This window comes from Dermacentor variabilis, chromosome 6 (genome assembly GCF_050947875.1).
Source record: "Dermacentor variabilis isolate Ectoservices chromosome 6, ASM5094787v1, whole genome shotgun sequence".
NCBI classification, from domain to species: domain Eukaryota; kingdom Metazoa; phylum Arthropoda; class Arachnida; order Ixodida; family Ixodidae; genus Dermacentor; species Dermacentor variabilis.
Genome location: NC_134573.1, coordinates 76,002,826 through 76,016,021, shown reverse-complemented (window position 1 = coordinate 76,016,021; position 13,196 = coordinate 76,002,826). Strand labels below are relative to the sequence as shown.

Genomic DNA, 13,196 nt, shown 5'->3' with positions numbered 1-13,196 from the left:
GGCAACCGTGGGAGCTAGCTCGGCTAAACCGCTGTTTTCGCTCGTTGCAGGCACCCGATAGTAAATGGTCGACACCACGAGGACTCACCAGAAGCTACGCGCATGGGGATCGAACGCCGTCATGAGGACACGGACCTTCCTGCTTCAGTGGACCAGCGGCTGCAGGCGTCCGCTCCACCTATATGAAGCAAAGGAGCACCGTCCAAGGTGCGCGCAGAGTGGTGCCGGCAGCCGTGGGAGCCACCACGGTTTCGCTTGTTGTATGAAAGAAACCAAATCTATTAGCTGATACACTTCTGCTGTCTATGGATGCTGGCCTGTTCTGAAGCATGCAGAATTACTGTTGTTCGGGCTTACACAGGTTGTGAGCAATACACCCTGGCTCAATGGGAAGCAAAGTCAGCGATGCCTTAACCATATTTGCACAGATACTCGCGGAAAAAGTGCCTAGCAGTATAAAAATATTGTCAGAGTTTTGACCGACATGACTTACCAATTTGCAGAAGTGAGGAATGAACCAAAGAGCGAGGTAAAAGAACTGCAGTCATCGAAAACATCTATACCGGTGGAACTTAGGTCAGTCATAAAAGGAATGGGCTTCGTGAACGAGAATTCAAAACCGAAGACCCTCGGTAAAGAACTTGAAGATGTAAAACAGCGGGACCTTGCATGCCAGAGAGAGAACCGGATTCTAATCGGTGAACTTGGTGAGACTAAAAGAAACTAATTGAACTGAAACAGTATAGTTGTCAGACCAACCTTGAACGGAAGAGCATACGCGTTGCTGACGGCGAGGACCTTAACAAGGTTGTTAAGGCAGTCGCTTTGTGTTTGCCGACAGAACTGTTCAGCCATGACGTCGAAATTGCACATCGAATAGCTACAAAGTCTACAGGACCACGAAATGTTGTTGTGCGGTTTGTCTCCTGGGCTAACCGAGACATATTTTCGCTGGCGGCACAAAAAAAGAAGCGACTGATCGCATGGATGCTTGGATTCGAAGGAACTGATCCTATATTCGTCAACAACCATTTATGCCTGGAAAATAAGATACCGCTGCGGAACTCAATTAAAACCAAGCGCGCTAAATGTTCGAAGTTTGCTTGGGACACAGGCGGCAAGATACTGATGAGGAAAGCTGATAAACCGAAAGCAGTCCACGTGACCTGCGAAGCAAATTTCAAAAGAATAACTAGTAACTAGTAGCCACAAAGCGAAACAAGCTACACCGATTCTACGTCATGATGGCTCCCAGAAAAAAAAACATATCTGTACTTCACACTAAAGTTCCTAGCATAAACAACAAAAAAATAACACTCAAGCACTCCGTACAAACGGTTAACCAGAGAAGCTGAAACGTGCGGCCCCGGTCATTATCACTGGGTTATACCGGACGGTTCATTAAACGACGGCTCTGTACGCTGCTGGATCCTCGGTACACAGGTAATACTTGCGCTCGGCTGCACGAGCCTGTTCTTGTACCCGGGCTGCAGCATTGACACGCAGCAGACTAGCTCGTTCCCGGTTCTGCTCGCGGCGTTGCTGATCAAACGCTGCCTGCTCCTAACGAGTACGTAGACGCGTGGCCTACCTATTTCTGAGCCGGAGAGAAACTGCTGCGCGCGCGGTCGTTTGCGACGTAGAACAACGTCACTACTGGCGCAGCTTATACAACACCATCTAGATAGCACAAGGAGTTTTCCCTCCTATCCATGACATCACGATAGCTGGTCCGGCTGCCATTGGATCTAATGGGAATGCTCCCGGCTAGGCAACACTGACGTCACCACTTTCATCACGCCTGCCTTGTCAATGAAATTTCTGGCCAAGTCCTGTAACGTCGCGGATCGGAGCAAACAGGCCTTCTGTAGGTGGCGTTGGCTAATCACGCGGCTCCCCCCTTTCTCTATTTTCTCGAGCATACGCATGAGGTTGCGCAGGAGGAGTTTTCTGCGTACAGGCGACTGACAGACGGACAGCCAGACGGGTGGACGAATCGGCTGGCCATATACGGCTTCCCTGTAAAAACCTGAACATCCTACTTTCGTTTATTGTCGAACAAGGTGAGCCGTTTGAAATCATAGAAACCACTGAAATGTGGCTCAGAAAACATGAAAATATAACAATTCCTGGCTACGTGACAATATCGCCGCCACGGGACTCGCATTTTCGCCGTAGCGGGGACAGATAACCGACAATGCAGTATCTTGTGATCAGTTTGTTGTTGTTCAACGGAACTTGAAGCATTATGTTTGAACCATGAATGCGGGCTTATAGTGGGGCTTGTCTACCGACCTAGGAGTTCAAGCCTGCCCATTTTTATCAATAAAATGGAAATAATCATGTGATCTTTAACTAAGAGCAACGAAACTCGAGTTATAATCATTGGAAACATGAACATTGTACGGCTTCATCGAATATCAATGGATTATACACACCTTCTTCGATCATAAACTTTCGCAACTTGATTGCTTCACCGACACGCATAACCTCGTTTTCGGCAACATCAATCGATCATGCGCTGACATATATTGACAAAGGTGTGAACGCAGGCGTCTACCAAACACCAATTTCCGACCACTTACCAATTTTCGTTAAGGTTAGCGCACCTCTTATAGTAAACGTTATCAAACCAAGACATATAACCAAAAAATTATTAATCATTCCGTAACAAGCTTTTGTCACTCAGTACTGATCTAATCTATCATTAAGGCGGAAATATAGAGCTCTCTAACGTGACAGACACTCTGGGTGACCTTATACATTCCAGTAGCCAACATGTAGCATCTGCACAGAGTTATAAACCAATTTGTCCCTGGATGACAGAAGAAATTCTAAACATACTAAACAAAGAAAATTTGTATCATAGGTGGCTACATAATGAAAGTAACGAATAATATTATATTAGTTCAAATGCGCGCATAATTAGCCAGTGTCGTTATTGAGAGCCCGAAAAAGGTAATGTTTTACTCGCCGCATTCAAGATGCCTACGGGAATCCGAAAAAAAAATATGGGAAGTTGTTCATAGGTCATGCGAATATTACACACTTCCCTCTAATGGTACCTAAGGTACTGTTAATAAATTCAGTACTTTTTTCGCCATTGTGGGTCACGATCTAGCTGCGAAACTTCCTGATGCAATTGCAGACAGTGTTCTCTCGCCTCCAGTTCTTAGTTCTTTTGCCCTGTACGAACATGAAGTCAAAGAATTGTTGTGGCTTTTTGCGGAATCACCAACAAACAAGGCAGTAGGCTTGGACAGTATTCCTGCAAAACTAATTAAGGAAAATATTGTTATCGTAGGACCCATGTTGTACTGCCGGTTCAACCATTCTTTGCTAGGGTGCACACGCCCGTCACCCTTAAATATAGCCCCAGTTGCTCCTGTATTTAAGGATGGAGTGTCTTCTGACCCTTCCAGTTAGAGACCTATTTCTGTGCTTAGCGTTATTAACAACATTTGAAAAGATTCTCCACAAACGTATTCACAATTTCATTGACATATACAATATTATCTGTCCACAGCAACATGGATTTCGCAAAAGAGCACTCTACTAGCTCAGCCGCCCTTACGTTCACCCATGCTATTAACAGTGCGTCACACAATAGCAAGCTAGTAGCTGTTATCATTATCATGCTCCCTTCGTCACTGCCAAGTTCGCAGTTGACGATGTTCGACCACGTCGTTCGAGCGCTTCCCTCTAATACTGCTGCGGTTGTTCGCAATCTTCTACGCTGCCTGCCCGCCTACCACCCCTACGACCACCTTCAGGCACCGTTAATCCAGCGCACTACTGAAACGGAGCAGCACCGATTACAGCGGCTTCCTAAATTGAAGGAGCTTGGTGACACCAAACCTTGCCTGCAAGGCTAGGCTGGAGACCAGGCTTCTTCAACCGACAGTTCCCTTCTACGATAGCTTTTCCTGTCGCGCCCTCCACAGCAGGTGCGCATGATACTGAACGCGTCTTCATCCTCGACACTGGAATCTCTCACTCAGTCGGCTGAAAAGATTGTGGTTGTCAGTTTTCATTTGTGGCCACAGTTCATCGCCCTTCTGACCTTCCGTTCCAAGGCACAGCCGCTGGCGACAGCTTCGCGCGTCTGTTCGATGCTAAAGAAGAGCTCACACGGCAAGTATCATGACTGACAGCTGCAGTCGCTGCCATCCGAACACGCCGGCCGCGTCCTTCGTCACCACCTCGCCGTACCAGCCTTAGTTGCTCTGGACGCCGTTCGCCACCTTCCGTTAGCTTTGCTCGCACAACCATCGCTACGGCTTTCGCGAAAACCAGTGCCGCCAGCCCTGTCCCTACGCAAGAAGCGGTCAGGCAGAACACTGATGTTGACCACTGTTCCCGGCCCCAGATCCAATCGCCTTCTCCACGTCACCGTCCATGTCACCTAATTCCACCTAATCTCGTCGACACTGGTGCCGAGGTCTGCGTCTTTCCTCCTATGCAGGCTGAGCGATGCCACCCTCCCGACCTAGCTGTCGCCAGAAGGGAGATTGAACATATGCTTGACGTTGGCTTCGTTTGTCCCTCCTCCAGTCCTTGGGCCGCGCCACTCCATGTGGTGCCCAAGAAGACCAGTGACAAGCGCCTGTACAGCGATTAATGTGTTTTAACAAGGCCGCTGTCACGGGCTGGTACCAGATTTCCCACATCCAGGATTTACATTGGCACTGAGCGGCTGCATCATTTTCAGCAAGGTTGACCTGGTGAAAGCCTACCACTAAATTCCCGTGGAATCATCAGATATCCCGAAGACCGCCATTATAGTACCCTTCGGCGTGTTCGAATATCAATGCATGAATTTCGGTCTTCGTAACGTGCCCCGAGACCTTTCAGCGTTTCGTTGACAAGGTATCACATGGCCTGACGTGCTTCTTTGCCTATCTTTGCGCACCCTCGTCTTGAGCACCCCCGCCGAAGCTCACAACCTCCACGTACGTCAAGAGTTCGCAAGGCTCAGAAAATTTGGCCTTGTTTATGGTCCGAAGACCCAGTTCCGTGTTAAGCAGTTGTATTTCCTCAGCTATCGCCTCAACGCACATGACATTCGTCCCCTCCCGACCCGCATCACAGCCATCCGTGAGTTTTTTCAGCCATCCACCACCAGGATGCGCGAATATCTTGGCCTCGCCAATTATTACCGGTGCTTCATTCCTAGCCGTGCCAATACAGTGCAGCCTCGCCACGACCTTCTGTCGGCCCTCGAGACTCCGAATACTCCCGTGCCGTGAAGCGACAACGCTTACCGCGCCTTTAGAGGCATCAAAGAAGCCACTGCCGGCGCGACGCTCGTCGTCCACCACAAATGCGACACCACAATTTCCGTCATGGTTGACGCATCGGACACCGCTATCGCCGCAGTCTTGCAGCATATAGATCATGGTGCTTAGTAGACCATCGCCTTCTTTTCTAAGAGGTTCGCGCCCCCTAAGCGGTGCTACAGCACCTTCGGCCGAGAGCTGTTTGCCATCTATTTGGCTGTGAAGCACTTTCTACGTTTCCTCAAGCGACGCTCTTTTCCCGTCCTTAACGAGCATTAACCACTGACATTCGCCCTAGCGTCCACCAGCACCTCCTACGCTCCCCGCAAAATCAGACAGCTCGCTTACATTTCTGAATATGCCATGCGACATTCGTCACGTCCACGGAAAATTCAAGCGATTGCCGACGCACTTTCTCACGCCGCCATTCATGCAACGAACCACGAGTGACCGGCCATAGACTTCACGGCCATGGCTGTCACCCAGACTATCGACAAGCTCCAGCCACTTCGCACGAGCGGCACCTCCCTGGTGTTTGAAGATGTCTAGCTCCCTTACCATGACGCGCCCCTCGTTTGTGATAGGTGCGCCGGATGGCCTCATCCCTAGGTGCCGCGCTCGTACCGCCGGACTGTCTTTGACGCCCTCAATTTTTTGGCTCATCCTGGCGTTCGCGCAACACATCGATTCATCACTTCTCGTTGTGTGTAGCCTATTATCAACGTAAGCTTTTCTCGCTGGTTACGCGCGTGCCTCAACTGCGAACAGTCTAAAGTGCACCGCCACACTGTAACTCCTCTTGGCAAATTCCCGTCCCCGGACGCCCGCTTCAGCTACCGGCACCTGTCCCCTTCCTCCCTGCGGAAACCATCGCTAGCTGTCAAAGGGCGAATATTAATTCAAGCTAAAGTGATGAATTAGTGCTCCAGAATCTCTAAGGCGTCAATATTATCGCGAACAGAGCCTTAATATTCGAGAAATTGAGGGAAATGCCGGACATAATTAGGGACTCCCCCGGGACGTTTAAGTACTTGTCCGATGACGAAAGCACTCCTCAGTTAAATTCTGTCTCTAGTTCTTAACAACTCGTTGCACGAGACATTCTTGTATTGTAATATGAGACGACATAAAATGGCACTTGTGCTGTTCTATTTCATTTTTAGAAAAAAAGAACGCAATGAAATTACCCTTGACAACGGTGTGGGCAGTAGGAAGGTTTCGTTTTCGCTCTACTCCGCACTACCCACGCTTTCGCGTTTCAGTAGTTATCGCGTACTGCTGCACTTGTTTTGCTGGCTCGCGAAACTCTCACAAACTGCAAGTAGCAGAGAATTCAATTTTCATGTGATGTGGCGCGATGCCCAAATGGTCTGCAATTGACCAAAAAGCACCTGCAGCGCCAAATCCGCTGCTGTGTCCTGACTTGGTGCCGCCAAATGTCGCTCGCCGTTTTTCTCACCGACGGCACCAAAGGGTGGGGATGGCGTATGCAACATCACCACTTCAGTTCGGTGGCGAGAGATTTGAATTTAGAAGACGGTATTCGGACCCATCAGACGCAATTTTCTCGCTACCTATGTGTTTTCCTGGCACGAAATAAATGTCACGAGGCTGTCGGAATGGTATTCGAACAGTCCACGTCGACTTGGTATTTGCCTTTAGTGTCTCTTTAACCTGCATTGGCAGGTTCACCAGATGGCCTGAAGCGATGCCAATCCTGAACATCACTGCGGAGCCCATAGCTCGGGCACTCACCACGTGGATTTGCCGATGCGCCGTCCCTTCCACCATAACGATCGAGGGTGGTCGTCAATTCGACTTTACCTTGTCCGCCAATCTATCTCGGCTCCTCCGCGTCAATCACACAAGAATGCATCTTAACACAAGATATCCATCGTACGTTTTCACTGCCAACTGAAGGCTTCACTCATGGCTTAAACATTTCCTTCATCATGGATGGGGCGCCTTCCTTCCTTTATGCATGGCATCCGCACCACTCTTCGCAGCGACTTGCTCCAGCACCGCCCAGCTTACGCTTGACACTGCTCTCCGAGTCCCTGGCGAGTTCTTCGACGACTCGCCCATCGTACCTGCTGACGATCCCGACTACGCCTGCCATCTACGCTGCGCTATGCGTACTGTCACTCCCCCCCCCCCCAACGACGTTCTTCCCGTCATGTATACGTCAAACCTGACCTGCAAAACTGTACGCATGTCTTTGTGCGCCAGAACGCCGTGCTTCCGGCGTTACAGCCCCCTCATGATGGTCCGTTCAAAGTACTGAAGCGTGCACCTATATACTTCTTATTGCTCATCAACGGCCGAGAAGATAAGGTATGCGTCGACAATCTGAATCCTGCCAAGCCACTTCTGCTGTCACATTCCCTCCAAACTGGGTCAGCCCTACCAGCCGCGTGTGTTTCACCACCACCATCCGCTCTTCGCCATTTGTCCTGCTCTCACGGCTTCCTCATTAGAAGGGGAGCCCTGTAGCGCTCAACTGCGTGCCACAGAGATCCGATCAAGAAGATAGCGACGACACACCCAGCAGGCTGTGGTGCCCCAGCAGCGGAATTGCTGGTTGCAAGATCAAAGGCCAGCGGCGATTGATCCCGCTCCCGCGTGATTCAGTAAGCGCTGTTAAAATATATTTTGTGTACGTCATGCACTGCATGTGGGGTTTTTCCTTGCCATCAAGCTCTTCCAAGCAGCATGCAACCTAACCAGAAGGAACCATTTAATAATCATAGGGGACTTCAACGCCCATGACACAAGCTGCGGCCACTCGCCCACAGGTGCCAGAGGGAGAACTATCGTCCATTCAACAGAGGACTTACATCTGCTCACAGATCCAGCCATCCCTGCGCGAGTCGGCAACAGTGTAAATAGGGGCAGGATGCTTGACCTAACGTATATCATATGGAGACAGGACAGCACTTGGCTATATCAACAGGAGTCACTAGGAAGCGACTACTGTATATTGCATACCAGTGTAGATGCAGGGGTCGTGAGAAGACAAATCGGATAACTCAAAATAACTGACTGGGCTGCTTTTCGCGCCGAAAGTGAGCAACACTTCAGCAACATAACCACCCTCACAGAAAGATGTCAACCCTTAGCGAGGTCCGAAACCAGTGCACAAAACGGGTACAATGGGTGGTAGACATACCAGAGGTAGACGAGCATCTTCTACGGCTCTGGGAAGCCATACACGGTCTCGTCAAACGCTGGAGACGACAGAAGCCTAATGGAAAGTTAAACTGAATATCTCAGAAAAAGCTGACAGTCACTTCAGCTTAAGCTAAAGAGGATGAAGGCGAAAGTCTGCCCGTTGACGAGACATCCATTACAATAGTTGAGATTGTTAGTCGAATGCCTTGTTACTTCCTGTTACTTGTTTTGTCCGACCAAAGGTCTTAGGCTCGAGTGTAATAATCACCGCTACTTTAATAAACTGCCCCTTAATTACCTTCACCCTAATTCACACTGAAGGTCGTGGGTTCGACTCTCGACTTTCACAATGTCAACTGGAATCCAACTTGGAAATGTCACCAGTTCACCTATATCTCCACTTGAGCTCTGTGCTCGGCCGCGCTAATGAACATCACCTTAGTAACAAATGTCGTGGGTTCAACTCTCTACATTCACGATGTGAATTGGATACAATTTGGAGGCATGACCGATTAGCCCATACCTTCAAGTTAATTCGCTTGAAGTTTTGTGCCATATTGCCGGGCGTCGGACTTTTCCGCCCGTGAGCCATCTAAAGCTATCTCCCTAATAACAGCCAATGCCTACGCCACCCAGTTGGCTAACCTGAACTGGCAGCATTACAGCACATTAACTGGCACATTAAATACAGCATGCGCTTGGAATTTGCCTTCAAGTTCAAAAGCGAACCCAATAAGGCACTTGTGAGACTTCTTCGCACCTTCGAAGGTACGGAAGCGCAGCTGCTCGAAAAAGCACGTGAGAAATGCTTCGGAAACCACCTACCGCCCACCTACCTGAGGCAGTATAAGCGTGCAGAAAACTCCACACTCCACAAACTCAATGAATCCGGGAGCTGATCGCATAGAAAAAGCTATCATTGGCAACCTTGGCAACGAAGTAATTCGAGAATTCACAAAATTTCTGAATGACTGTCGGTAGGCGCAGACGGTACTGGCAGAATGGAAGCCTGCGGGGCAAGAACTTCCAAAACTTCCCAAACGAGGCAAGAATTCCCAAACGAGGCAAGAAACTTCACTTTGACAATTTGAGAGAAATATCGCTTATATCTCACCTTGATAAGCCATATGAGAGGATTCTAAGGCAGAAACTCCAAAATTGCATGGAAGAGAGAGATTTGTACCCATACACGATGTTTGCTTTCAGGCCAAAACTCTCGACACCGGACTCCTCGAACTTAAGGAAAAATCGTCAAGAACCTCACAAACCGAGGGAAAGACATTGTCACGGCCCTAGAAATCAAGGAAGCTTTTCCCAATGTTAGCCATGAGGTCACCCCTAACTGGACTAGACAACGTCAACTGCAGCAAGCGCATCCACGGCAACGTAAAAGCATTCCTCCAGGCAGAACATCTACAGCATATCACATTGACCGCAAGTAAAGACGGGGACAGCGGGAGAGAACACATAAACAACACGGGCGGTTAATGTGCGGTCAACATGATATGCAGTAAACACCAACTAGGCCAAACTGAAGTTCTTCTGGAGAACATCTACAATCGGCCTAGACGATGCCCACACAAATACCTTCCAAGTCCCCGGGCAGCACACGCAAATTACACCCAAGGCACGTACTCTACCAAAGACGGCGTAGTGTACGTAGACGCAATCACACACGATCCCACACAAGGCCGTAGAGTGGCCACGGTCATCAACGCAAACCTTCGCGAAATCACAAGCGGCTCAAGAAAGAGGCGCATCGCCGTTACTGAAGATGAGAGCTAGCTGTCGCTCTAGCAGCAGCGGAGGACTGCAGAACCGGCGAGTGCCTAAATATTCTAATTCCAAGGACACCTGCCGGCATGTCCTGAACGGCATAATAGGACACCGCGCATTCAGTGCAATCCTAGAGACGACATGTGGCGCGTAACACTGGACAACACAACACAAGATTCTATAGGTGCCATGACATGCAGGGATAGCGGGGTACAAAAGAGAGGACTTGGTAGCTCAAAAGTAAATTTATTTATTTATTTATTTATTTATTTATTTATTTATTTATTTATTTATACATACTGCAACCCTAAGATAGTTATCGCAGGAGTGGGGTACAAAATCAAGGGTGCCACACACACAGCAAAAGGGGGTATACAAATCAGAGGTAGAAAGCAACCCACTAGTCTAAGAAATACGTTGAAAAAGAAAAAGATGGTCTCAATACATACATGCATGCATATAAGGATAGTGAATGCTACATGGTCCCAGGAATCAAGGGCATCAGCCAGTGATTGCCTTAACAAAATTATCAAATGTAAATTTTCGTATCTTAGAGGGAAGTTCGTCCTACCATTCAACGGATAGGGGAAAAAACTATATTCGAATTTATCACTGCGGCCGTACAGGGGTGTTATATTTAGAGGGTGAAAATTCCGTATGTTAAAAGCTTTAGCAAACTTAATGTATTCCAAGGATGAGCAACTTTCATAATTAACGGTGGTGTAAAACACTTCAAGACTTTCGACATTACGCCGCTCTACTAACGAAGAGAGTTGAAAAGAGGCTCAAGGGAAGGAGGATTAGAAGAGAGGGAGAACTCCTTGTCGTAAGGCCGGTATATAAATCGAAGAGCCTTTTTTTTTGGACGGATTCGAGTTTCCTTATGTCGGATATCAGGTATGAATTCCAAACGGCACCCCCGTAATGCAAGATAGGCAGCACTAGGATTTTATAAGTGAGTAATTTTGTTGCCTTAGGGGCTGAGCGCAGAGAATGCTTTAGGTAACCTAGACGCACTACAGCTTTAGAACAGGTTGCTTCAATATGTTTGGAGTAGGATAAATCGTGTGTTAATAGAATGCCAAGGCACTTATACTGAGAGATTTTTTCTAGAGGAATACCATTTAAACAATAAGGAAGACGTATTTGCATAGTACGTGTCGAGAAGGACATAGAAACAGTTTTGCGAAAATTTATGTTCGTGTGCCACTCGTTACACTAAGTACAAAAGTTGGAAAATGCTTTATTCACAATGGCGTGATCTTACTGGCAATGGTGTGATAGATAACGCAGTCATCGGCGTAAAGATCGATTTTAGTTGGTAGCGCGTTCTTAGGTAGGTCATTTATATACAGGAGGAAGAGAAGCGGGCCTAAATCTGAACCCGGCGGAGCACCAGAGGCAAAGGCCAATATAGGGTGTTTTGCGGAATCGAAACAAACGTATTGCGACCTATCTGAGAGAAAACTAGAGATACAGGCAACTTGGCTAGGATTCTTTAATATACTATTTAGTTTAGGTAATAGCATCGAATGTACAACTGTATCAAAGGCTTCAGAAAAGTCTACGATATGGCGTCGATGTGAAGGCCCAGGTCAGGTGCGTGGCAGATGTCATGAGCAAATTCAGATGTCTGCGTAATGGTGCTGAGGCCACTGCGAAACCTATACTGGAAGGGTGTTAAAACACTGTTGGCCTCAAGAAACTCAATAGTTTGTAGACCACATGTTCTAAAAGTTTACTGCAACTGGAGACTAACGAAATCGCTCTCTAGTTTAATACTTCTTGACTACTCCCAGGCTTGTGCAAATGTATAACTTACGCAACTGTCCAGGTTGATGGAACAGTACTTGTTTGCAAGGATTTATTAAATATCACTGTAGGAAACCCGCTGGGCCAGAGACCATGTCGTATGAGAAATGAATTATGAATGTTATCAGAACCACAACCCTTTTTAGAATCTAAGTTTAAAACTAAGTGGAAGACACCTCACGTAGATACACTTAAGTTATGAATAGCAAGCCGCGATTCTGAACTGAAAGGAGAGATTTCACAGGCAGGCGGACATGGTAACTCAAAAGTATATAATGCTAGTACCCCAAGAAACCACTTCAACGTCCGCCGGCTATTACAAATGAGCATTCTCCTTTATTGGCACACTACAGGGTAACCCAGATACGATACCCTCTCCCACATAAACCCTCACCAGGGCGGATGGCGCTGACCGGAGACAGCTCCAGGCAGGAACCTTCCCCAACTTAAACCTACCCTGTAGAATGTACCCCACCAGATATGCAGATGACTGCACGGGTGTAGTCGAAATCCCACCTTGTTTGACACCACTAGAGAATTCCAACATATAACAGTAGTCCCCAAACTTATAAATGTAATTGCGGAGCAATGGGAGGCACTGCTGGCCAGCGACCGCTGCTAGGACCAAAGTGGTCTGGTGCTGTAAGCACGAATGCAAGCCGAGTTTCTTGGAGCCCTCGACAGAGGGCTCCACCCCTGCTACACCTAGTAAAGAGTATCCAAGAATACCCAGGCATACTTACGCAAAAGACACTGTAAATACCGACCAATAAAAGATTTTGACGATCAATTAAAATTGACAGCAGATTGCTTCGGCATACTTTTTTCCTTTTTTTTTCATTTCACCTCCTTTGTTTCAGCTTCACTGCTTTGCTGTATACTGAGGCCTCTTTCGAATAAAGCAGTTTCAGCAAGCCTGTCTAGATGTATGGTGCCTGTTTGTTTTTTGCGGTCCTTTACAATGGATCTCTCCCAATTAGCCCACCTCTAATTTTTTGTTGCAGCAACTCACGCCTGCAGAAACTAGCTTCTCCGTGAATCGGTGATGCTTTAAGAAATGTGACCATGCTAGTAGGTGTTGATCCAGGAATCTCCGCGAATACCTTTAAGGACACGCTAAAGCTCTCAGTTGCTTACTGACATGTATTACGCATATCG

General features: G+C 47.8%; 1 protein-coding gene across 1 annotated transcript in view; it reads right to left on the bottom strand.

Annotated features, from left to right (window-relative positions):
• LOC142584228 (uncharacterized) overlaps positions 1-13,196 on the bottom strand; it is a 254,736-nt gene that overhangs the window by 96,961 nt on the left and 144,579 nt on the right. The gene's annotated exons all lie outside the window — the stretch shown is intronic.